The following is a 27,963-nucleotide window of genomic DNA, read 5'->3' as shown; positions in this document are numbered from 1 at the left end:
AGATGTTATTTAGAAATCGAGACGAATACTAACTCAGTTGCCGGCCGTGGTGGCCGAGCGGTTCTAGGCGCTTCAGTCCGCGCGACTGCTACGATCGCAGATTCGAATCCTGCCTCGGGCATGGATGTGTGTGATGTCCTTAGGTTAGTTAGGTTTAAGTAGTTCTAAGTTCTAGGGGACTGATGACCTCAGAAGTTAAGTCCCATAGTGCTCAGAGCCATTTGGACTAACTCAGTTACATTTTTTGTTTGAAGTGAACTGGACAGGCATGGCACTACTTTGCAACCAGAACCAACTGGAAAGACTGTCAAGCTGAAATACAAATGTCGAAAATTAGCTGTATTTTCACTCACAATAGATGGGAATCTTCCTTGTCGGTAAATTCAGTCCAGAACTATATACCGTTCTCTTTAATTCGACAAACGACAAAAGTAATAGAAGTATAACTGGGGGAAATGGAGAAACAATCAGTATTTGTCCCCCGATTGAAGTTTATTCCTTTACTATGAGAATCTTTATTTGCCATTTCGTGAGCAAGTATTTCGTAATAATCATTTTATATAAATATCCTTTCCTACGTCACGACCTTATGGCTATGAGTAAAGAGACCTTTCGTGATTTGGTGGCATCGTTCTTCTAAAAATCATCATAATTAACTAGATTTGCGTAGACCAAAGGTGAAGCCAGACTGAAAAAAGTCGTCTAATAAAAACAGGAAACAGTATATACGAATGTGACAAAGGATTGCACTGGAAACAAATAACACTAGTATTACATTACTTATGCCTCTCCTTAGTACGAAATCATTCCAGAATCAGCAATGTTACGCAGTTAGCTGTAGATGTTTCTTTCGATTCTCTATCAAGTCCTGAGAACCCTTGCAGTACCCAGCACATGCCTTGAGATAATTTTGCGAATGCTGCCCAAAGACTGAACGCTGTCGTGGAAGAAAACCAGGAAAAGGTACGATTCTAAAATTCTGAATGCATATTTAATTTACCGCAGAAATGGTATTGACAGGTGTGAAAACTTGCAATCTGTTTTTAAAAATGCTACCCTTCAGCAGAACCATTTACTTTTATTTCAAACGAACGGTTTTCGCAAGAGCTGAACAACAGTGAACGCTATAAAGTATCATCATGTACAATAATTTGGGGAGTATTCCCTTTTACAAAAAAATGGTTCAAATGGCTCTGAGCACTATGGGACTTAACAGCTATGGTCATCAGCCCCCTAGAACGTAGAACTACTTAAGCCTAACTAACTTAGGGACATCACACAACACCCAGTCATCACGAGGCAGAGAAAATCGCTGAGCCCGCCGGGAATCGAACCCGGGAACCCGGGCGCGGGAAGCGAGAACGCTACCCCACGACCACGAGCTGCGGACATTCCCTTTACAGATGGCTTGTAGGATGAGAAGAAATCCAGAGTAATCTTATGCTTCAAATTATTTAAAATTATGTCTGACAAATAACCTATGTGACTGAAGATGAATGAAAGTTTTCTATACAATCACTTAGTTTTCATAGTGACAGTGAATGGGAGGAGACCACTGATAGGGCCAGAATACGAATTCAGTCTTTTGAGAATGTTTCACTGCAGAATATCTCCATACAAATTATAAAATGACAAGTAACAGATTGTGGTACATAAAATCAACTAAAGTAACTCAACTGCGAAAAGGCAACAGGACCGCCGTGATCCTATTCAGATTGTATGAATCATTTCGCTCCCCTACCAACAGCAATGGCACTAAGAAGCTTTCTAAGTTAATGTGGGCAAAATGCGCATATTATTTCAATTTTCAAGAGTTCTTGCACTGAGGCATAACTATAGGTTTATATTCCTTACGTCAGTCCATTGTAAAATTATGGAATACGTTTTATGTTCGCGTATTATGGACTTCTTTCAAGATCGAAACCAGTGTAAACAGCGTTTTATGTTCGCGTATTATGGACTTCTTTCAAGATCGAAACCACAGTAAACAGCGATCTAGTGAAGTCTAGCTTTCTCTGTTCGTAAATGTGATCCAAAAGGCAGTAAACAGCAGCGTCTAGGTTAACGTCGTTTTTCTTCCTTCCGGAAGCTATTCGATACAGTTCCGCACTGTCACCTGGTGAACAGAATACGAGTTTGCAGAATTTTAGGACAGCTTTGTGACTGTACTGGGACTATATCGAAGACAAAACTCAGCCCGTGGTTCTTAATGGAGAGGAGTCATCGTAAGTGAAAGTAAGCCGTTATTGTTGACGTACACTGGGTGTAGCAAAACAAAGCTGCAGGGGACAGCGCCTGCCGCTAGGCTACCCACTCGGCAGCAACCTTCCGTGTGTACGCTGGGGCCCTAGCCCTTTGCGTAATATACAGTGTTTGGCGGGTGCGGACGTATCCGACACCATCTAACGACCTAAATTTTGTCTGGCCCATTTCGAGAAGTTTCTCTAGCGGTCTGTCTGCGTAAAAACTCACGTCTGCTGCCGAAGGATTGGCCCATTAGCAGTCTTTGGTCCCTATAATTCCGACGTTCCTTAACGCTGTTGGATGTTTCCAGACACGGCTACCTAGTCTTATTTTTTTATCAAAACATCGTCTACAATGCCTCTAAGTAGGTCCGCATCGTTTTTGTTACATCCTGCACAAACGATATAGCGGGTAAGGTCGGCACCTTTGTGAGACTTTCCTTATACTAGAAAATTGTAGTGAAAAGTCGGAAGGCCTGCAGAGGGTCGATGATTGCTACGGTATTACCAGCCGACAATCAACGTAAACAAATGCTACATGTTGCACGCAAAGAGGTGAGAAAACCCGTTAATGTTCGAATACAAGAATAGCACTCAGTCATTGGAAACAAAACTGGCCATAAAACGTGTTGAAGAATGGTCTGAAGAGGCTTGAAGCGTAATGCGCATGTGAAAGTTGTAGGAACAGGTGATACAAGACCGAAATTCGTTGGAAGATTCAAAGGAATCATAATTAGAAGTTTACAAAACTATAGTTCAGCAGATTCGCGAATGCTGCTCGTCAGTCTGGAATCTTCAGCAGGTGGAATTAATAGACGTTCATCAAACTACAGTAGCAGACGCTACAAAAGAGACATTGTGCATCACGGGGAAATTCCATGAACATGTGTTCCAAGCAGAATCCTTCAGCGTCTTACTTCGTCCCACATACATTTCACGTATCGACTATGACACGTAAATCACAGATATTCGATCTCGTACTGCATTTTACCGACAGTCGTTCTACCGCGCTCCAGTTTATAATAGAAGGCGAAAGAAGAAACGCAGTGGTGCCTGACGTACTCTCCGCTACATTCAGTAAGGTGAGGATAAATGTAGATGATTGTCTGTCCGTTAACGCTTGGGAAAAGCGGCAAGTGCTCTTCAGTTGCCGCTAACACTGTATAGAATGTTGTGATCCATATTCTCAGAAACAGTATTTGTATCATCGTCAGCTCAGTGTTAGTAAAGTGTAAAGTAATAATACAGGCGCGTGATACCCGTACAAAAACCATTGCCGTATTACAAGATTATTTTCGTCGTCTCTGAATTTCTTAGAGTTAACTAGAAGAATTTTTCAGCTGTTTTGCTCCGTTTGTAGGAAGTCTAGATGTTTCAATTTCCCTACGTTATATTATTCTCACTCTACACTATAAACAGAACAGCCATCTCTGATCAGATTTTGTACGACTATCTACAGTGACATTCCCGATACCTTTATTTGCAATTAAGTACTTATTACAATGAGTACCTGATTTTCTGAAGTATGTTACAATGACTGACTTTGTGAGGGAATACAAAGGAATGACGCGCAATACCAGAGCCGGCCGGAGTGGCCGAGCGGTTCTAGGCACTACAGTGTGGAACCGCGCGACCGCTACGGTCACAGGCTCGAATCCTGCCTCGGGCATGGATGTGTGTGATGTCCTTAGGTTAGTTAGGTTTAAGTAGTTCTAAGTTGTAGGGGACTGATGACCTCAGCAGTTAAGTCCCATAGTTCTCAGAGCCATTTGAACCATTTTTTGCAATACCACAACTATTTTCGACTTTATAGACTGCTGTTCCTTCTTTTTATAATTCATTTTAGCGTAATGATGCTTCCTTTCTTTGAATATTGGTTACCATATTTGTTCCCCTCTCCAAATGAGATCGCAAGATACATGGCTCTCGCGTCTGCCGGCGGACCACGCTCGAGTCAGCTGCAGTACATCGTCACGTGCTGCGTGCGTGTTACTGTTGGAAAGTAGAATATGGTACGATGTCGAACAGTTACCCCAGTTGTAGGAAACATTGAAATACACAACGTGGACTAGCGATAGACTCGAGAGTCATGCAATGAACATACCCACGGGGAAACGTAAATAATCACATCAAATCGCAAGATGGTAATTATAAATCTCGAAGCAAGCAGTGTTTGTGACACTAAGAGAAATTAGTGGTGAGTTACAAAGAGGCAAGGAGCGAGCCTTAAAGGCATTAACAGACGTCAGACTATTGCACCAAACGTTTTTGTAGCGCCTGCAGTGAACTTGGAAGACAGGGAATAGACACTGAGCTGCATGGCTGAAGAAATTCCGACTATCATTTCATGTGGACGTTTTCATCGCCTAGCGTAAGCTACTTTATATATATTGGTTGTGTCTGACGGAGGACGATTAATATTTAATGTTACGTCAACGATGTCATTACGGACGGAACACAAGCTTGGAGAAGAACGAGGAAGGAAATCTGCAGTGCCATTTTAAAGGGATTTTCATCAAACGGTTTATTAATACTATCTGTTAATGTATTCGACTAATTTCGTTTTGCAGATTACTCTCTAATAATTTTTGACACCATTTTTGATTTCTTTCAAAAGTGTCTTTCTTTCCTCGTGGAGTACAACGAAAAACCAATTCTTTACGTTCAGTTGTGTCCCAAAACCGAAATACCAAATATGGACCAAGTTAACGCGGTTCTAATTCATACTGACGGTGAAGAATAGTGAATAATATAACAGCAGTTACCCGTGGAGGAAACAACAACGTGTTTATACGAAGGCCAACGTTAGCTATGCTAAAACCTTACTGAAACTAACGGGGCATTACGCTGTCACAAGGTAACGTAACTGAGAAAAGTAATCCAAAGAAGAGGGTAATCTAAAAAGCACACTCAAAAATCAATAAATTAAAAAAATAAACAAAATAAAAACAGTATTAAAATGGTTGGGAGAGAAAAACAAAAATAGTTTTTGTTCAAGGCACAAGAAACAGATACAATTCCGTCGTTACTGACCTCGACCGTGTCGTCAGATGTGCACTGTGCTACGCTAGGTGCGCGCTGACGCTTTTCCGCGCTGCTGCGAGGGTTGGCCGGCTGTGGCCGGGTTGGGGTCCCTGTCCCGTGTGAGGCGCAGCTGCCCCGGTGCCGCCACTTTATAATGCGAGCCGCCTACGGCTGACGAAGCAGCGGCGCTCCCAGGCATTACCTCCAGTCCCGGTCATCGGTTGCAAAGTCCACCGCCACGGCCCTGTGGTAAGTAGCCTCAAAGCTTCGCGTTTAATCAGGAGAGTTGTTTGTCGTACATTATCTCTACCTGCTGGATTATCGTTCTACCGCAATTTTCCTTATTATTCTGATTTCCCAAACGATAGTCGCATAACATTGTGGTTTTATTCTCAAATCTGGATTTTCTTCTGATACTGTATGAACGACAATCAGAAAGTTTCCTACCAGATTTCTTCTTCCCTTCCCATGTCTTCCAACTCCTCCTTGTTGTCCTTCTTCTTCTTGTTTACTTTTTTCTTCTTCTTTCGTCAAGCTGTATATCATCCAGTTCCAATCCTGTGCCTACTGGATACATTTCGTTTTGAGTTCCGATAGTTTTCTTCTTCTTGGATAGCCATCTTAGACAAACTTTTATTGAACACCTTTTCTATGCAGTTCTCCTTGCAACATACATTCACCTGAAACTGCTCAATCCTTGATCTGTCTCTACAATTCATGCTTGCAATGGGGAAGGTTCAAAAATAGGGGTATAAGCACCGCATGCACTGAGCCAATCTCACAGAAATCCGCGGGTGGCCATATGTTCATCTCTGCTTGCTCGTCATGAGTTGGCTCGTGAACAGCACTGACCATTCCTATCCTATATCACTACTGGTGATGAGAAATGGTGCCTTTGTGCTAACAGCTACAGTCTGGAACCGCGCGACCGCTACGGACGCAGGTTCGAATCCTGCCTCGGGCATGGATGTGTGTGATGTCCTTAGGTTAGTTAGGTTTAAGTAGTTCTAAGTTCTAGGGGACTGATGACCTTAGAAGTTAAGTCCCATAGTGCTCGGAGCCATTTGAATTTTGTGCTAACATAATGAGAAGGAAGGAAAGGTTGAGCCCGAACAAAGCAGCAACTACCCGCATGAAGACGTACGCGCATCCACAGAAGATAATGCTATGCATCTGGTGGAACAGTAACGGTGTGGTGTACTACGACTTGCTTCCCCAATGTGTAACCATCACCGCTGACGTTTATTTTCAACAAGTTAGACGTCTTACAGACCAGCCCGAGAACAACGACCAGGAAGACCGTGTGAAATGATGCTACTCCACAAAAATGTCCTTCCACACTCTGCTAGACAGACTAAAAACACAATACAGGAGTTGGGTTGGAAAGTAATACCACAGCCACCTTATTCACCTGATCTTGCGCCCTCAGAAATTCGCCTTTTCCGCTCTCTATAGAACAATCATCAAGGAACTCCCTTTCCGAATGAAATTCAGTCCTAACATGGCATGACGAGTTCTTCGCCTCAAAACCACGTGACTTCTACAGTCGCGGAATCGGAAAGTTACCCCAGTGTTGGCAGACTATTGTTAATAATGAAGGAGAATATATTATGTATGACTAAAATCTCTGCCGGCCGGAGTGGCCGAACGGTTCTAGGCGCGTCAGTCTGGAACCGCACTTCCGCTACGGTCGCAGGTTCGAATCCTGCCTCGGTTATGGATCTGTGTGATGTCCTTAGGTTAGTTAGGTTTAAGTAGTTCTAAGTTCTAGGCGACTGATGACCTCAGAAGTTAAGTCCCATAGTGCTCAGAGACATTTGAACCGTTTTTGCACTAAAATCTCTGTTATGTGTTGTGCTTGGTAAACTTATTGAAAAACCTAATACATTCTGCTAAAATGATCTTCAAAGTCCTTTTCAATATCTGACATTGGTATTCTGTCATCGGCAAAGCTGAAAACTTTTGCTTTTTATCACTGAACTTAAGTTCCCATTCCAAATTTCTCCTTGTTTCCGTTTACTACTTGCTCAATGTAGAGACTGAATAACATCGAACAGAGGCTAAAATTTTCTTCTCAGTTACTACCTCCCTCCCAGTCCTTCGACTCTTATCAGAATATTCTGATTCCCCTACAAGACGTGGAGAACGTTTCGCTCTATCCATTTTGACCCTCCTACCCTCAGAATACTGAAAAGTGTAAGAGTGTTTCAATTAACATTATCTACAGCTTTCACTAAATTTACAACTGCTGAAAATATAGGTTTTACTTTATTCAGTCTATCTCCTAACACAGGTTACAGAGTCAAAATTGCTTCGTGCGGTCCTTAATTTCTCCGGAATCCAAACTGATCTTCCCCTAGCTCGACTTCTTCCACTTCTTCCATTCTTCTGTAATCGAGTTGCTATTTTGAACCCATGACTTATCAAAAAGACAATTCGGCCATATTCACAGGTGGCGGCTATTTGCTTCTTTGGAATTGGAATTTTTACATTCTTCTTGAAGTCTGAGGATATTTCGCTTTTCTCATACGTGTTCGAAACCACCTAGACTAGTTTAGCCTTGATATATTCTCCCTAGGGTCTCATTAACTCTGAACAAATGTCGCCTACTCCAGACGCCTTGTTTAGACTTGGGTTTTTTAGAGCTTCGTCAAAATCTGCTCGTAGGATCATATCTCGTATCATTCCTTTGTCTACCCCTACTACATATCGTTCCACCTTGCACCCTTCCCTGTCTGCTTACTACTGGCTTACTATCTGAGCTGACGGCTAGTGGTCTCGCTGTTCTAGGCGCGCAGTCCGGAACCGTGAGACTGCTACGGTCGCAGGTTCGAATCCTGCCTCGGGCATGGATGTGTGTGATGTCCTTAGGTTAGTTAGGTTTAAGTAGTTCTAAGTTCTATGGGACTGATGACCACAGCAGTTGAGTCCCATAGTGCTCAGAGCCATTTGAACCATTTTATTATCTGAGCTCTTACTATCCGTACAGGTGCTTCTGTTCCCTCCAAAAGTCTTCTTTTATTTTTACTATGCGTGACATCGGTCTTTTCCATAGTCATGCATGCTACTACGACGTTGATTTTCTCCTCTAATCATTCCTGCTTTGCCATTTTGCAGTTTCTGTCAATCTATTTTTTACACTTCTATATTCCCATTTGCCTGTCTTTTTGCTCCATTTGCATATTTTCTTCTTTCTCCAATTGAAGTCAAACTCTCATGTAGGATTTCTACTACGCCTTGTCTTTTCACCTTTTTTTATCGTCTGCTGCCTCGATTGTTTCATCTCTCAAAGCTACCCATGTTTCTATTGTGGTATTCCTTTCGCTGCTTTAGTCAGTTGTTGCCTCATGCTTCCTTTGAAACTCTCTACAGTTTCTGGTTCTTTTAACTTATCCAGATCCCATTTCCTTAAATTCCTGCCTTTGTGCAAGTTGTTCAGTTTTAGTCCATAGTTCATAACCAATAAACAGTGATCAGAATTCATATCTACCGCTGGAAATAGTTTCCCGTCAAAATGCGATTTCGAAACCTCTATCTTACTATCATTTAATCTCTATAAAATCTTCCGCTGTCACCACATCTCTTCCACGTATACAGATACAACCTTCAGCATGATAAAATCAAATGTGACGTGTATAATGTCTTCTCTCCACCAGATAATTACAGCCCAGTGGTAACAATATGTCTCTGGTCAGACAAGGTTAGCAATGACTCTACTGTACCGAATACATACGCTTTAAAATTTATCTGTTAGTTTTACGAGTCCGGTTCGTGGTATTTGGGAACTGGGTTCCTTAAAAGACCGGTTGGTAAGCTTAGAGGGGAAAATTTTTATGTTTCAAGGCTTAAATAGATGTTGCTGCCAATAACAATGAATGAAACTGTGTCGCTTCTGAAATATGACCACGATGCATTATCGCCGTAGAGCGATGCTAAACGCACGTACCCTGCGGTTTATTGACGTGGATGGGCAGGGAATAACCTTGAGCAGAACGGTTCAAAACTCATGCAAACTGAAGGGCACTCGTATCACGCGGTGGAAGGAAGAGATCTACATCTACATCCAATACTCCGCAAGCCACCTGACGGTGTGTGGCGGAGGGTACCCTGAGTACCTCTATCGGTTCTCCCTTCTATTCCAGTCTCGTATTGTTCGCGGAAAGAAGGATTGTCGGTATGCTTCTGTGTGGGCTTTAATCACTCTGATTTTATCCTCATGGTCTCTTCGCGAGATATACGTAGGAGGGAACAATATACTGCTTGACTCTTCGGAGAAAGTATGTTCTCGAAACTTTAACAAAAGCCCGTACCGAGCTACTGAGCGTCTCTCCTGCAGAGTCTTCCACTGGAGTTCATCTATCATCTCCGTAACGCTTTCGCGATTACTAAATGATCCTGTAACGAAGCGCGCTGCTCTCCGTTGGATCTTCTCTCTCTCTTCTATCAACCCTATCTGGTACGGAACCCACACTGCTGAGCAGTATTCAAGCAGTGGGCGAACAAGCGTACTGTAACCTACTTCCTTTGTTTTCGGATTGCATTTCCTTAGGATTCTTCCAATGAATCTCAGTCTGGCATCTGCTTTACTGACGATCAACTTTATATGATCATTCCATTTTAAATCACTCCTAATGCGTACTCCCAGATAATTTATGGAATTAATTGCTTCCAGTTGCTGACCTGCTATTTTGTAGCTAAATGATAAGGGATCTATCTTTCTGTGTATTCGCAGCACATTACACATGTCTACATTGAGATTCAATTGCCATTCCCTGCACCATGCGTCAATTCGCTGCAGATCCTCCTACATTTCAGTACAATTTTCCATTGTTACAACCTCTCGATACACCACAGCATCATCTGCAAAAAGCCTCAGTGAACTTCCGATGTCATCCACCAGGTCATTTATATATATTGTGAATAGCAACGGTCCTATGATACTCCCCTGCTGCACACCTGAAATCACTCTTACTTCGGAAGACTTCTCTCCATTGAGAATGACATGCTGCGTTCTGTTATCTAGGAACTCCTCAATCCAATCTCACAATTGGTCTGATAGTCCATATGCTCTTACTTTGTTTATTAAACGACTGTGGGGAACTGTATCGAACGCCTTGCGGAAGTCAAGAAACACGCCGTCTACCTGTGAATCCGTGTCTATGGCCCTCTGGGTCTCGTGGACGAATAGCGCGAGCTGGGTTTCACACGACCGTCTTTTTCGAAACCCATGCTGATTCCTACAGAGTAGATTTCTAGTCTCCAGAAAAGTCATTATGCTCGAACATAATACGTGTTCCAAAACTCTACAACTGATCGACGTTAGAGATATAGGTCTATAGTTCTGCACATCTCTTCGACGTCCCTTCTTGAAAACGGGGATGACCTGTCCCCTTTTCCAATCCTTTGGAGCGCTACGCTCTTCTAGAGACCTACGGTACACCGCTGCAAGAAGAGGGGCAAGTTCCTTCCCGTACTCTGTGTAAAATCGAACTGGTATCCCATCAGGTCCAGCGGCCTTTCCTCTTTTGAGCGATTTTAATTGTTTCTCTATCCCTCTGTCGTCTATTTCGATATCTACCATTTTGTCATCTGTGCGACAATCTAGAGAAGGAACTACAGTGCAGTCTTCCTCTGTGAAACAGCTTTGGAAAAAGACATTTAGTATTTCGGCCTTTAGTCTGTCATCCTCTGTTTCAGTACCATTTTGAGAGTGTCTGGACATTTTGTTTTGATCCACCTACCGCTTTGACATAAGACCAAAATTTCTTAGGATTTTCTGTCAAGTCAGTACATAGAACTTTACTTTCGAATTCATCGAACGCCTCTCGCATAGCCCTCCTCACACTACATTTCGCTTCACGTAATTTTTGTTTCTCTTCAAGACTTTGGCTATGTTTGTGTTTGCTGTGAAGTTCCCTTTGCTTTCGCAGCAGTTTTCTAACTCGGTTGTTGTACCACGGTGGCTCTTTTCCATCTCTTACGATCTTGCTTGACACATACTCATCTAACGCATATTGTACGATGGTTTTGAACTTTGTCCACTGATCCTCAACACTATCTGTACTTGAGACAAAACTTTTGTGTTGAGCCGTCAGGTACTCTGTAATCTGTTTTTTGTCACTTTTGCTAAACAGAAAAATCTACCTACCTTTTTTAATATTTCTATTTACGGTTGAAATCATCGATGCCGTAACCGCTTTATGATCGCTGATTCCCTGTTCTGCGTTAACTGTTTCAAATAGTTCGGGTCTGTTTGTCACCAGAAGGTCTAATATATTATTGCCACGAGTCGGTTCTCTGTTTAACTGCTCAAGGTAGTTTTCAGATAAAGCACTTAAAAAAATGTCACTGGATTCTTTGTCCCTGCCACCCGTTATGAACGTTTGAGTCTTCCAGTCTATATCCGGCAAATTAAAATCTCCTCCCAGAACTTTAACATGGTGGGGAAATCTACTCGAAATATTTTCCAAATTATCCTTCAGGTGCTCAGCCACAACAGCTGCTGAGCCAGGGGGCCTATAGAGACATCTAATTACCATGTCTGAGCCTGCTTTAACCGTGACCTTCACCCAAATCATTTCACATTTCGGATCTCCGTCAATTTCCTTCGATACTATTGCACTTCTTATCGCTATAAACACGCCTCCCCCTTCACTGTCCAGTATGTCTCTGCGGTATATATTCCAATCTGAGTTTAGGGTTTCATTACTGTTTACGTCTGGTTTCAGCCAACTTTCTGTCCCTAGTACTGTATGGGCGCTGTGACCGTTTATTAATAAGAGCAGTTCTGGGACCTTTCTATAGACGCTCCTGCATTTTACTATTAGCACGTTAATATTGTTATTCCCTGTTGCATTTTGCCTACTCCTACCTTGTCACGTCTCAGGAAGCGTCTTGTCTGGCCTAGGGAGGGAATTCTCTAACCTAAAAAACCCCCATGTGCACTCCACACGTACTCCGCTACCCTTGTAGCCGCTTCGGCGTGTAGTGCACGCCTGACCTATTTAGGGGGACCCTACATTTCTCCACCCGATAGCGGAGGTCGAGAAATTTGCACCCCATATCTCCGCAGAATCGTCTGAGCCTGTGGTTTAAGCCTTCCACTCGGCTCCAAACCAGAGGACCGCGATCGGTTCTGGGAACGATACTACAAATAGTTAGCAGCGAGCGAGGCTTTCCGCCTTCACCAATTCCGCCAACCGCCTGTACGAACTGAGGATGACCTCTGAACCCAGACGGCAGGAGTCATTGGTGCCGATATGAGCAACAATTTGCAGTCGGGTGCACCCAGTGCTCTCTATTGCCACCGGTAGGGCCTCCTCCACATCTCGGATGAGACCACCCGGCAAGCAGACAGAGTGAACACTGGCCTTCTTCCCCGACCTTTCCGCTATTTCCCTAAGGGGCTCCATCACCCGCCTAACATTGGAGCTCCCAATAACTAATGAACCCCTCCCCCCGTGTGCCTGCTCGGACCATGCTGAAGGAGCAGTCACATGTCCACTCACAGGCAGAGCGGGCGATGCCACATGGCCAGCTTCCACATTTACCCTCCGCCTCGTGCGCCGCGAACGCCGCTGAACCCGCCACTCCCCTTGGGGAGAGGGTGGCCCAACCGCGCCCGGTACCCGCGAAGATGTCTCGACAGCAGGGACCGTGGGTGAAGCGTGTAACACCTGGGGTGTACCTTGCGACGCACCAGACTCCCCACTGCTGCTACACTCCGAGGCAGCAGCCTGAAGACGGCTGACCGCGACCATCAACACGCTCAGCTGTTCGACAACTGTGGCCAGCTCCTCCTGTCCGTACACAGCAGTCACACATCCTATCCATCCTAAGGAATCAATTTACTGAAGAGAGTTAATCAACTTTTAACTAGACTGCTAATTCACTAAAGGCGGCTGATTATTGACTAAACTGTGATTGCTAGCCACTTCTTGTAGAAAACAATGAAAATAGCACTACCTGTCTCTGGACTGTATTGAAAACAAACACTAGTACTACTGGCACTATATGTATTGTCGTCCATTGTTTGATCTAACAAGTAAGCCTCCCAGTTGAAGATAAAATGACGTATCTTTTTTAATAGTAGACTTTTTTTCCTAACAATTTCCTAGTTGCTATGACTGAAACCGGCAGCCGATAAAATTACAAAACAAGCGATCTGGACTATTAATAAAAACTAAGTGATTTGGTGCAGTGGTTAAGGCAGTGGGTTCACATTCGATGAGAGTGGATTTCTGACGCTATCCGCAATCGATAATCTGTACGTTTGTAAAGTGGTCATGTCTTTTGATTTTTGTATGTCGTCGATATGCACGTCAGAGAGAGAGAGAGAGAGAGAGAGAGAGAGAGAGAGAGCAAGTTACGTTACTGTTAAACAATCTTTGGTCTTGTGTTGACACAGTCTTTGCCTCTGTGCAATCTGGTACATTCTTAGTTGAAGTGTGATAGATGATAGACGTATTTAATAGTGTTGTAGGGATTTGATTGTATCTGTTGGATTGGATGAAGAAAGGTCAGCTTGGACGAATATCATGTACTCATTGAATGGTGAAAGGAAGAGAAATTTTGAATTATGTCATTATTTTTTTAGAGAAGTAGTTTCAGGCAAGACAGCAGCACTGCGCCATTAGGAATGATTATTGTCAGCTAGTTAACTTGCTCGGAGCTGAGAGAGAGAGACCATCCTACTTCGCTGAGTTATGGATTTGCATATTAATTTATTAAGCTATTTCATTTTTAAAAATTCTTTGTTAACTTTGTACCATTTTTAAAGCATTGTTCACTTTGTCAAGCGTAGTATTGTTCCGACCAATGTTATGTGTAATGATCACGCGAAATATTACTCAGCTTTTTCGTATATACCGGGTGATCAAAAGGTCAGTATAAATTTGAAACTTAATAAACCACGGAATAATGTAGATAGAGAGGTAAAAATTGACACACTTGCTTGAAATGACATGGGGTTTATTAGAACCAAAAAAACAACGTTCGCAAAATGACCGACAGATGGTACTGGACAGCTACAGTGACGGGTGAGAGGTACGCCGATATGTTACAGAATCGCATCATCCCCAGCCTGGCTGATAAACACCTGCTGGAACGTACGATGTTACGATGTTTATGCAGGATGGCGCTCCACCCCATATTGCTAGACGCGTGAAAGATCTCTTGCGCGCGTCGTTTGGTGATGATCGTGTGCTCAGCCACCACTTTCGTCATGCTTGGCCTCCCAGGTCCGCAGACCTCAGTCCGTGCGATTATTGGCTTTGGGGTTACCTGAAGTCACAAAAGTCACAAATGTATCGCGATCGACCGACATCTCTAGGGATGCTGAAAGACAACATCCGACGCCAATGCCTCACCACAACTCCGGACATGCTTTACAGTGCTGTTCACAACATTATTCCTCGACTACAGCTATTGTTGAGGAATGATAGTGGACATATTGAGCATTTCCTGTAAAGAACATCATCTTTGCTTTGTCTTACTTTGTTAGGCTACTTATTGGTATTCTGATCAGATGAAGTGCCATCTGTCGGACGTTTTTTGAACTTTTGTATTTTTTTTTCGGCTCTAATAAAACCCCGTGTCATTCCGAGCATGTGTGTCAATTTGTACCTCTCTATCTACATTATTCCGTGATTTATTCAGTTTTCAAATTTATACTGACTTTTTTATCACCCGGTATATTCCATTCTAAAATCGTTGTCTTGGCACATCATATCATAAGAACAGTTACTCTCCTCACCCTACAGTTTATCATTACGCATTACCACGTGGAACAGTTTGACTATGTATTTGTCTGAAGCTCGTGGTCATGCGGTAGCGTTCTCGCTTCCCGCGCCCGGGTTCCCGGGTTCGATTCCCGGCGGGGTCAGGGATTTTCTCTGCCTCGTGATGACTGGGTGTTGTGGGATGTCCTTAGGTTAGTTAGGTTTAAGTAATTCTAAGTTCTAGGGGACTGATGACCGTAGATGTTAAGTCCCATAGTGCTCAGAGCCATTTTTGACTATGTATTTAAAAACAGGAATCTAGCTTAGCAGCTGCCTGCTTGCTGTCTGTTGTTGTGCTTTCGAGAAATCTGCAACAGTGTTGTCAAGACGACAGGCAAGTGGAAATTTTAATTAGGGCCAGATAATTGTTTTACTTCTGTTGCGCGTTAAATACAAAGTCAAACTGCATTCAGATCAGTTGGGGTTCAGTTCATATTAGGTTCTGTAAAGTTGGGCTAAATTACAGACTGAAACAAATATTGAGACCAACTTGCACCTTAATACAGGGTGTTCCTATCAAACCTCCCACATTTCAAAGGCTCACGGAAAAACTACGGTATATACACTATGTACACAAAAGTATCCGGACACCTGGCTGAAAATGACTTACACGTTGGTGGCGCCCTCTATCGGCAATGCTGGAATTCAGTTTGGTGTTGGCCCACCATTAACTTTGGTGATAGATTCCACTTTCGCAGGCACACGTTCAATCAGGTGCTGGAAGGTATCTTGGGCACTGACAGCCCATTCTTCACGGAGTGCTGCGCAGTGAGTGGTATCGATGTCGGTCGGTAACGCCGGGCACGAAGTCGGCTTTCCTAAACATCCCTAAGGTGTTCTATAGGATTCAGATCAGTAATCTGTGCAGGCCAGTCCATTACAGGCATGTTATTGTCGTGTAACCACTCCGCCACAGGCCGTGCATTATGAACAGGTGATCTATCGTGTTGACAGATGCAATCGCCATCCCCGAATTACTCCTCAACAGCAAGAAGCAGGAAGCGGCTTAAAACATCAATGTAGGCCTGTGCTGAGACAGTGCCACACAAAACAACAAAGGGTGCAAGCCCCTCCATGAAAAGCACGACCACACCATAACACCACGGCCTCCGAATTTTACTTTTGGCACTACATACGCTGGCAGATGAAGTTCACTTGGCATTCGCCGTACGCTCACCCTGATATTGGATCGCCACTTTATGTACCATGATTCATCACCACACACAACGTTCTTCCACTGTTCAGTCGTCCAATGTTTACGCTCCTTACACCAAGCGAGGCGTCGTTTGGCATTTGCCGGCGTGATGTGTGACGTATGAGCACCCGCTTGATCATGAAATCCAAGTTTTCTCACCTCCTGCCTAACTGACATAGTACCTGCAGTGTATCCTGATGCAGTTTGGAATTCCTGTGTGGTGGTCTGGATAGATGTCTGCCTATTACACATTATGACTCTCTTCAACTGTCGCCGGTCTCTGTCAGTCGACAGAGAAGGTCGGCCTGTATGCTTTTGTGTTGTACGTGTCTCTTCACGTTTCCACTTCACTATCACACCGAAAACAGTGGGTCTAAGTGTTATATCCTAGCGAGTAATGCCACCCGAGCCCGCTGCCAAAAGGTTGGCAGCATCAAAGTCCGGACGCCGTCCGCATAAGCAGCGCCAGCGAGACAGGAAATCGCCGGAAGTCTGCGCGCGCCACCGCTGGCTTCTGGGTTCTTAAGCGCTGGAGTCGCGAGCGCTAGGACAGTTCTGTATTCGCCGCTCAGTTGTATACTCGCCACCGAATTGTGTACTTGCTAGTCAGTTGTGTGTTCATCGCAGCAGAGTTGTTGTTTGTCGTCAGCCGACGCTGACCTAGCCGCTCCGACTCGAACTAGACAGATTTCTGTAGACACCGAGTTCACTACTGTGTTTCTGTATCTTCGTTAATAAAGATAAGTACCGACTTTTATTTAATCAGAGTGTTTGGGTTTTCATCTTTCTGTTCACTGTTCCAGCGGACCGGTCGGCCCGCTATTAAAAGTGTGGCGGTGACTTCGTAAGCCGTTTCTACAGCGAATTGTTTGTCGCTACGAACGCCGCCACAAATCTAGGGATGTTCAGGAGTGTGGAAATCTCGCATACAGACGTATGACACTAGTGACACTCAATCACCTGATCACATTCGATGCCCGTGAGTTCAGCGGGGCGTTCCATTCTGCTCTCTCACGATGTCCAATGACTACTGAGGCCGCTGATATGAAGTAATTGGCAGTAGGTGGCAGCACAATGCATCTAATATGAAAAACGTATATTTTTTGGGGTGTCCGGATGCCTTTCATCACATAGTGTATGACAGCGAATGTGCACCATACGCTAGGGCAACTCATGGAATTTATATTCCAGCGTCAGACGTGACAACTGTTGTCGCCAGAATGGAGCATGATCGCACGACGTAAAAATGGCGAAGCCACAGCAGCATGCGCAGCAGTAGTGAGGCTTTCAGAAATAAAGCTGCCGATTACTTTGAAAAGAAATTATCTTAGATTGTCTGGATTTGGTTCACCTGGTGTGGAACAATTAAGAAATGGTACCGTAAGTTTCTGGCAACTGGAAGTGCTCTAAAACATTCTGTCAGTGGAAGTCGTAGTGTTTTGGAAGAAACAGTGGAGTACATCAGATAAGCGTTTCTCGGAAGCCACGTACGTCAGTTCGGCAGGCATACAGGTAACTTAACGCACGTCGAGTAACACTGCATCGCGAAGTACGGAAATGCTGCAGAGTATTGACATGAACGACAGTTTCTTGGAAAGATGTTAAATGTCAAATGAGGCAACGCTCCATGTGTCAGGAACGGTTAACGGACATACTGTTCGGATCTGGGGTTCGCAACGTCCGCATGCTACTATCGAACACGTTCGTGATAGCTCTAAGGTGATCTTCTAGTGTGGGCTAATGCACGGGAGAATTGTTGGACCAATCTTCACTGCAGAAAGCATCGTGAATCGATCAGTGTATCTGGACATGTTAGAGGAGTTATTATACCCGCAGATAGACGACTTAAAACCCAACGTCATCTTTCATCGGGATAGGCTCCAGCCACATAGGTCAGTGGTTGTTCGCAAGTTCCTGGATGGGATGCGGAGGAGCCATTGCCTAGGGAACCATTGCTAGCCAAAATGTTTACCCGACATTATCCCGCTGGATTTCTTCTTTTAGAGGTTCGTTAAGGAATATGTGTATGCGACCAAAGTGATATTCCTATGTTAGAATGTCTATCACTGGTACGATTGCAACAGTGACGGAGGACATGTTAGGAAGAACTTGGCTAGAAATTGAATACATGCTTGAATTCTTCGTGCTGCAAATGGTTCCCATGCATAAGTATACTTATGGTTATGAAATAAATTCTTTTAAATGCTTTAGCGAAAGGTGCAATTTCATTGTCATATCTACTGATTTTTTTTCTGGGCCTTTAAAATGTGAGATGTTTCAGAGGGCTACCCTGCATTGTAATCTTTATTTTCCTCCATCATTTCTCTATTGCCTTCTATCGAGAAAAGATAATGTTAAGATAATGGACTCGCACTAGAAGGACTGGTGTTCACATCCCCTCGGGCCAGCCAGAGTGGCCGAGCGGTTCTAGGCACTACAGTCAGGAACTGCGCGACCGCTACGGTCGCAGGTTCGAATTCTGCCTCGGACATGGATTTGTGTGATGCCCTTAGGTTATTTAGGTTTAAGTAGTTCTAAGTTCTAGGGGACTGATGACCTCAGAAGTTAAGTCCCATAGTGCTCAGAGCCATTTGAACCATTTTTGAACATCCCCCTCCAGTTATCTAGATTTAGGTTTCCTGTGGTTTCACCTAAATCGCTTAAAGCAAATTTTGGAATGGTTTTATGAAAATGGACACTGTGTGATTGCTTCCCCATTTCTTCTTCAGTTCAGCCTGCTGCTCCATCTCTAATGACCACGCCGTCGATAAAACGTTAAACCCTGGCCTTCCTCACTTACTTTTGTTATGACCAGTAGTGATAGGAGTGAAGGTGCTGTCTTTAAGTTCCTGATCACCTTGCTATGAGCTGCTGTCGTATGTTAGATACTAAACCCCTCTGCAGTCCCTCAGAGAGAAAAGTCATGTGACACTAAAAGTGATAATCGAATCATCATAAGGGGATATTAAATTCAACTGCTCCATTATTGCTGTTCAACTTTCCCACAATCACCCATAACTGCAAAAGTGGTGCTTCCCTGCTCAAATCATCAAATCCTTATGCGTATGAGACAATCAAACATGACCCGTTGAGTTGCCTCAGTTCAGTGTCCTCTATACGCAATAAATTAGACCTCAAGCTACGTGTCCACACTAATGAATAAATGTAAACTCAGATTTGAAGGTACTGATGAATGTTCTGATATACTGAAGGATTCTTCCATTTCTGGTTACTGGAACTATTTCACATTCATGAATGAGACAGACGACTTGTTCACGTTTTAAACTATTTATTTCCATATTTCCTCCACATCAAACTATTATGGTGTTATACCTTCTATGCAACATTCACAGTTTCTGTTTCTCAATCACAAATTTCTCATGTGTGTTTGAAATGTACCATATCTTCACAGTGGCTTCACTGTTACAAAAGACATTTTAGATGCTTTGGAAGAGAATCCTGCCTGTCAAGTCTTTCCCAGTTATATGAAACAAAATAACTAGAAAAGTAATTGCTTATAGCATATGTCACATGCATAATACGACATCGTGATGAAACCCAAGATGATATCTGAAGTTAAGTACAGGTTGTCCCAAAAAGTGCTATGCAAATTCAATGTCATTTAACTCGACTTTTACGTAACTTAAAGAAAAAAATAAAGTTTGTCTGATGCCCCAAATTAAAAAAATTTCTTTTGGTTCTTTGACCAACTTCTGCATGATCTCCCCTTCTGGCATTAGAGTACCTCGTAGACATCCCAACTCGGTCTAAATCTGTTCTAATACATCAGCATCAACCATCTCAATAGCTGCATAATATTGGGGCAACCTGCTATCTGGCATACTCTGCATTGTTGCCAGATGTATCCAAGATGGCGCTTCCCTGCCACGCTTTACCCCCCCCCCCCCTCCACGCCACGCCCTCCCTGGTTGGAAGTTCAAAGTCCATCAGGACAATGCAACCTCTACTAACCTAAGAAAATGGCGGGAAAGAAAGGTCACTTGGGTTACCTCCACTAACTTACATCATCTGAACACCACCGCATCCTAGGAACTGGCGCCAAGCAGGAAGATATGTCAACTGGGCTATCTCTACTAACCTAAGAAAATGATGGGAAAGAAAGAGCACTTGCGCTACCTCCAAAAACCTAAGTCACCCGACAGCCACCTTGTCCTACGAAATGGCGGAAAATTTTAATAAGAAAGGGCAATAGAGCTACCTCCATAACCTAAGTAAATAGCCAGAAAGGAAGGACAGTTCCACAAACCTAAGTCATCCAACCGCCACCTCATCCTAGTAAATGGAAGGGAGAGGACTCGACCTGTGCTGGACATAAGTCTTTATTTTGCATGCACTATTTATTTAAACAGTTAGAGGCAGTACCACCATCAACTGTGTACACCACCAAGGTTGGCTCTAGTACACACTACCACCACCAGAGGGCGCTGTCGTCCCCTCTGTGACGTAATCGAAGATAGCATTCTGATGGTGGAGAAAAGGGCCTCATAACAGGAAATACAGGAGTATATTGTTTATTTATAAAAAAAATCAGTTTGTCAGGGTTGGATTTGTCCTACTCATCATTTTCTGCTGTCTGGAAACATGTAGATCTTGTAAGAAGTAATTACATGGAGCAAACATGATGTGTAACTTAATGTTTGGCACTGTACTCTGGGTGTCTTAACCTAATGTTGAGCCCTTTGTTGGTGCTTAACCTATTGTTCTGTTAAGTGGTTTTCCATGTCTCCCACATTTCCTTAAACTATTCCACAGATATTGATACCAAATTAAGTAATGCGACACTCCATCTAGAAGGATCTCAATGTTATTCTGATGTCTGAGAAACATTCTGGAAACATCCCCCAGGCTGTGGCTAAGCCATGTCTCCGCTATATCCTTTCTTTCAGGAGTGCCAGTTCTGCAAGGTTCGCAGGAGAGCTTCTGTAAAGTTTGGAAGGTAGGAGACGAGATACTGGCAGAAGTAAAGCTGTGAGTACCGGGCGTGAGTTGTGCTTCGGTGGCTCAGATGGTAGAGCACTTGCCTGCGAAAGGCAAAGGTCCCGAGTTCGAGTCTCGGTCGGGCACACAGTTTTAATCTGCCAGGAAGTTTCATATCAGCGCACACTCCGCTGCAGAGTGAAAATCTCATTCTATTTCTAGATTTCTGGAAAGCTTTCGACACCGTTCCTCACAAGCGACTTCTAATCAAGCTGCGGGCCTGTGGGGTATCGTCTCAGTTGTGCGACTGGATTTGTGATTTCCTGCCAGGAATGTCGCAATTCGTGGTAATAGACGGCAAATCATTGAGTAAAACTGAAGTGATATAAGGTGTTCCCCAGGGAAGCGTCCTGGGACCTCTGCTGTTCCTAATCTATATAAATGACCTGCGTGACAATCTGAGCAGTTCTCTTAGGTTGTACGCAGGTGATGCTGTAATTTACCGTCTAGTAAGGTCATCCGAAGACCAGTATCAGTTGCAAAGCGATTTAGAAAAGATTGCTGTATGGTGTGGCAGGTGGCAGTTGACGCTAAATAACGAAAAGTGTGAGGTGATCCACATGGGTTCCAAAAGAAATCCGTTGGAATTCGATTACTCGATAAATAGTACAATTCTCAAGGCTGTCAATTCAACTAAGTACCTGGGTGTAAAAATTACGAACAACTTCAGTTGGAAAGACCACATAGATAATACTGTGGGGAAGGCGAGCCAAAGGTTGCGTTTCATGGCAGGACACTTAGAAGATGTAACAAGTCCACTAAAGAGACAGCTTACACTACACTCGTTCGTCCTCTGTTAGAATATTGCTGCGCGGTGTGGGATCCTTACCAGGCGGGATTGACGGAGGACATCGAAAGGGTGCAAAAAAGGGCAGCTCGTTTTTTATTACCACGTAACAGGGGAGAGAGTCTGGCAGATATGATACGCGAGTTGGGATGGAAGTCATTAAAGCAAAGACGTTTTTCGTCGCGGTGAGATCTATTTACGAAATTTCAGTCACCAACTTTCTCTTCCGAATGCGAAAGTATTTTGTTGGGCCCAACCTACATAGGTAGGAATGATCATCAAAATAAAATAAGAGAAATCAGAGCTCGAACAGAAAGGTTTAGGGGTTCGTTTTTCCCGCGCGCTGTTCTGGAGTGGAATGGTAGGGAGATGGTATGATTGTGGTTCGATGAACCCTCTGCCAAGTACTTAAATGTGAATTGCAGAGTAATCATCTAGACGTAGATGTAGATGTAGATGTAGATGTAGATGGGAGTACCCAGTGCAGTGTCGTATGATGCTTTAAGAACAGACGTCTGTGGTGATCTCTGGAAAGCTTGTCAAACTCTCTCCTTATTTTCGTCACTCCTTCTTGGCTTGCTTGCATGGTACTTCAAGTCCACACTCTCTCTTTCCATAACGCCCTTGCTCTTTTTTTTATGAGGAGCCGAGAGGGTGGTGGTTTCCGATATCTCGTTCTGAAAGTTCTCTGAACTTGGCTGTCTGACTTCTGAATAAACCAAGCCACACACTGTGCCTTTTCCTTGCTCCTACCACCGAGCAACAATAAATAAAAAGCTTTTTTCAGTCATGTTGCTCTTTTCACCTGGAAAAGCAAACATTAATTAATTCCCTTACATAAATTTTTTATGAGTCGCTCTATTAGACAAACTATACCCTTTTTCTCTAGGTTAATTGCAAATCGAGTTATACGTCACTGAAGTTGTATTGTGCCTTTTTGTACACGCTGCACTACTTCTGTAAAACGAATTGTATCGCATGGATAGCTTCGTCTGACACTCGTCAAAGTATGTTGACAGCTTTACTTCTACACATTATTCTGTTATTATTAGCTTCCTGAGGGAACAACACAGAAAAATCTGCCCATTATTTGCTCGTACTCATGATCACGAGACTTATCAAAACGCATTGTCCTCCCTATATATATGCAGACTGGCTACTGGTACCTCACGCATATAGCCAAGGCACCACAGATTTTGATGCAAAAGTTCCACTACCCTATATTATGAGTAAAGATAACAGTTTGACATTCGCAGGAGAAATATGTCTTCTATAATAACTAATTGCCTCTGTAATATTTTTATTTATTTACTTATTTATTTGAGAACGTACTACGCGGTTGTTGGTGACGAAAGTTCAACAGCAAATGTGCTAGTGAAAGCATGAGAGGATCAACGATGTTGTCAGTGACCATCGATTTGTCAGACAGAGTCGACAGCCGAGAGTGAGGAGAAAATGTATCACTCACATTTTTTTAAAAGATACTGCACTTAACCCTTAAGAGTGAATCAAAGTACCGAGAAACTCGACTCTATAGATTTGAGCTAAAAGCCGTGGTACAGAAGTTCTACCTTCATCTGAAATTTGTCTCTATATCTCGTTGATATTGAAGAGGACAGATGCCCTTTACTCCTCAAAAAGTACTCAGAAATTAGTGAACCTACAAAACTGTAAGACTGAAACGTAGCATCAGCAACTCCCACGAATTGCTGAATAACTCGTAAAATTGCGGCCATTATCTTGTAGCAGAATGGTTTTAGATAAACTGAGTTTAGACGATCAATGACGGAACTAAGGTACCTGCTAGAATAAAACATTGTATTTTTCACTTAAATACGAACGGTGAATAAAGAGAATAAAGAGCGTAAATAATCTTCAAAATCTAAACGCCTGTAGTCACGAACAACCGCGCCTCACGTATCAGTACATGAATTTTGTTTTGCTCTGCACCGACAGATTCGAATCTAATGATAAGCATTAACAGGGGAGATGTAATAGGCACCATTCTTGCGTCATCTTGTGTGATTTATTTTTGCATGACAGACTCTGGAATGATAAGTGTATAGAATATCGAGAGGATCATCCGTGATAATGCAGATATTATTTTTTTCTAATTAAATCCGAATGACAGTAGCTTGCCATCGCCAGGTGTCTTATCTCCCCTTATACAACACATGTTAAGTTATCTTTGTAATACGTGTGTTCTCCGGAGCCATTCTGGTTTTGTTGGGGCAGCGTGACGAGGTAAGTGACCTACCCCCGCAAAGTGACCTACATAACGCTCGGGGATCCAGCTATTGCTATGTTTCGTGTGAGAAGAGCAAAACACCAAATGGAGGCAGCGTATACCAAAAAATGTTCTGATAAAGCTTTTTAAGATATAGTTCTGGCAATGTGGGCTCAGTTTTGGGATCGCGCAGCAAATATTTCGGCCGGAAACATGGGCTATTTGCATTTGATAGTTGATTTGTAGGAATGGAAACAAGGACATAGATATCGACATGTTCAAAATTCGGCACCATGTATGACAATCCAGCAGTTATTTGTGAAACATGAAAAAAACAGAAAAACCCAATCAAATGAGTGAGTATGCATGGTATTGCAGCTAACTGAATTCGAATGTGGGCGATCGATGGTGTTCGTATGGTGGATACTACCGCAATCAAAGTAACCTAAGTATTTTGTGATTCAAGATGCACCGTATCTAAGATCTATACAGCACACAAGGAAAGCGGTAAAACATCATCCGCTAAATCACAATTCGGACGAAAGTGTGTCTCGAGTGTTCGTGAAAGACGGTCGTTGAAGAGGATTGTGATGAAAAATTAGAGGAAGGCAGCTGCAAAAGTCGCTGCTACTCTGAATGTTGCATTCGTGAAACCAACCAGCACCAAAACAACACCAAGTGAGCTCCATAATCTCCATTATTGTAGGACAAGTTGGAATATCAAAACCACACATCGGCATTGCAAATGCTCGTAACAGGAAATCGTTCTGCCGGAGCCATAAAACCTTAACAATGGAGCATTTGGTCGGATGAGTATTGTTTCACAAAATACATTAATATTCCACCATGTGGAGACCCATATCCAATTTCTCTAAAGCGAAGTCAGCAGTTTCCACTCACACAACAAAGCTGCAGATAATAAACTGCCGCTCTACATGACACAGTGCTTCTCTACTAAAGTCACACAAATTATCATAGAATGACTCTTGATAGAATGATGTCTTTCATGAAGCATCTAGAAAAAAATTTCTTGGCAATTAAGCACACAAAACAACCTCATCCAGAAACTGCAGTATTAGCTGAGAAGCACCAACAGGTACACATCGAACTTCAGCGCTCAGTTTAGTGTTTCTTCTGATGAAAATTGTTCTCCAGAGTGGTTGAGCACTCCTCGCGTAAATGAAATAGATACGCAGCTCAATACAACCATGAAAATCATTTCTGGTTGCATAAGAACTACTCTATTATGCTGACTTCCAACACTCAGCAGCATAACTCCTTCTGTCAAGGAAAATAGTCCAAAATAATTAATAATGTTCAAGTTCCAAACGATGAAGACATTCTCAGGTTGAGAACAAACCAACTTCGTTCCGACAACCCACCCCAGCGACTGGCCCAGCAGACTGCTGATTGTAACTTCATCACTGAGAGCGAATGGCATGAAATCTGGAAAAAAATGCGCCACCTGAAGTGCAATACCTTATTGATCCACTATAGGGACCCAAGGGCTTTGAACAGGGCCTTGATCTCCCGCACCTTGAGTGGAAGAATATAAATCGCATACGAACACGACACAGAGGGTGTGCATACAGCACGGACAAATGGGATAAGTAGCCCAGCCCAAGCTGTGACTGTGCAGCACCTAACTCTGCCATCCGGCACGACGCCAACGAGCGTAAACTGAGAGCTAACCACGGTAATCCAAACGACTTTTTCATGGCTGCAGCATCAAACCTTGACTATATAAGAAGACTGGACATTAGAAAACAACATAAGTTTTTAATGTATTACTTGTATTTATGTCTGTGTACGTACTTTTTATGTACACTCCTGGAAATTGAAATAAGAACACCGTGAATTCATTGTCCCAGGAAGGGGAAACTTTATTGACACATTCCTGGGGTCAGATACATCACATGATCACACTGACAGAACCACAGGCACATAGACACAGGCAACAGAGCATGCACAATGTCGGCACTAGTACAGTGTATATCCACCTTTCGCAGCAATGCAGGCTGCTATTCTCCCATGGAGACGATCGTAGAGATGCTGGATGTAGTCCTGTGGAACGGCTTGCCATGCCATTTCCACCTGGCGCCTCAGTTGGACCAGCGTTCGTGCTGGACGTGCAGACCGCGTGAGACGACGTTTCATCCAGTCCCAAACATGCTCAATGGGGGACAGGTCCGGAGATCTTGCTGGCCAGGGTAGTTGACTTACACCTTCTAGAGCACGTTGGGTGGCACGGGATACATGCGGACGTGCATTGTCCTGTTGGAACAGCAAGTTCCCTTGCCGGTCTAGGAATGGTAGAACGATGGGTTCGATGACGGTTTGGATGTACCGTGCACTATTCAGTGTCCCCTCGACGATCACCAGTGGTGTACGGCCAGTGTAGGAGATCGTTCCCCACACCATGATGCCGGGTGTTGGCCCTGTGTGCCTCGGTCGTATGCAGTCCTGATTATGGCGGTCACCTGCACGGCGCCAAACACGCATACGACCATCATTGGCACCAAGGCAGAAGCGACTCTCATCGCTGAAGACGACACGTCTCCATTCGTCCCTCCATTCACGCCTGTCGCGACACCACTGCAGGCGGGCTGCACGATGTTGGGGCGTGAGCGGTAGACGGCCTAACGGTGTGCGGGACCGTAGCCCAGCTTCATGGAGACGGTTGCGAATGGTCCTCGCCGATACCCCAGGAGCAACAGTGTCCCTAATTTGCTGGGAAGTGGCGGTGCGGTCCCCTACGGCACTGCGTAGGATCCTACGGTCTTGGCGTGCATCCGTGCGTCGCTGCGGTCCGGTCCCAGGTCGACGGGCACGTGCACCTTCCGCCGACCACTGGCGACAACATCGATGTACTGTGGAGACCTCACGCCCTACGTGTTGAGCAATTTGGCGGTACGTCCACCCGGCCTCTCGCATGCCCACTATACGCCCTCGCTCAAAGTCCGTCAACTGCACATACGGTTCACGTCCACGCTGTCGCGGCATGCTACCAGTGTTAAAGACTGCGATGGAGCTCCATATGCCAGGGCAAACTGGCTGACACTGACGGCGGCGGTGCACAAATGCTGCGCAGCTAGCGCCATTCGACGTCCAACACCGCGGTTCCTGGTGTGTCCGCTGTGCCGTGCGTGTGATCATTGCTTGTACAGCCCTCTCGCAGTGTCCGGAGCAAGTATGGTGGGTCTGACACACCGGTGTCAATGTGTTCTTTTTTCCATTTCCAGGAGTGTATTATTGACTGTGTTTCACGTGTAACGCTGTATGCTAAATTAAACAAATAGGAAAATAATACAGCAACCTAAATACCTGAGTAATTGTTAAGCTATCACTGCCAGAGCATGATTTAAAATAATATCCCCTGTGCTTTAATCGAAAATGTGCCTACTCCTACCTCATCACTAACAACTCGCCCCGCCTTGCTGCTAGAACTTATCAACATTAAGAGGCGAAAGTTTGGCTGATACTTCAGTAACTGCAGAACTGCAGATGGTGTCGACACTGCAAGTGCTGCCCACTGCCAGCACAGAGGTTGAATCTCTCTCCACGATCACCGTTCAGCCGAAGAGTGTTGCTACCGCTCGGTCCCCAGCAAGAGTGCTATTGTGCTTCACTTCCTGTTTAAGAGAAGTTTCCTTCTTTGTATCGCAATCAGGAGTATCTCAGGAACGCCGCTCCTCTGAGTTCCCTACGCG

At 43.9% G+C, this 27,963-nt stretch overlaps 1 protein-coding gene across 1 annotated transcript in view; it reads right to left on the bottom strand.

The window, feature by feature from the left end:
* Positions 1 to 5,380, bottom strand: part of LOC124595430 (sodium-independent sulfate anion transporter-like) — a 100,552-nt gene extending 95,172 nt beyond the window's left edge. Inside the window, exon 1 of the mRNA XM_047134168.1 lies at positions 5,277 to 5,380. The gene's annotated coding sequence lies outside the window, so the exon portion shown is untranslated. The remainder of the gene's footprint in view (positions 1 to 5,276) is intronic.
* Between the last annotated feature and the right edge of the window lie 22,583 nt (positions 5,381 to 27,963).

Source organism: Schistocerca americana, chromosome 2 (assembly GCF_021461395.2).
Source record: "Schistocerca americana isolate TAMUIC-IGC-003095 chromosome 2, iqSchAmer2.1, whole genome shotgun sequence".
Classification (NCBI taxonomy): Eukaryota; Metazoa; Arthropoda; class Insecta; order Orthoptera; family Acrididae; genus Schistocerca; species Schistocerca americana.
Note: the sequence above shows the minus strand (reverse complement) of the source record. Positions and strands in the feature narration are given on the sequence as shown.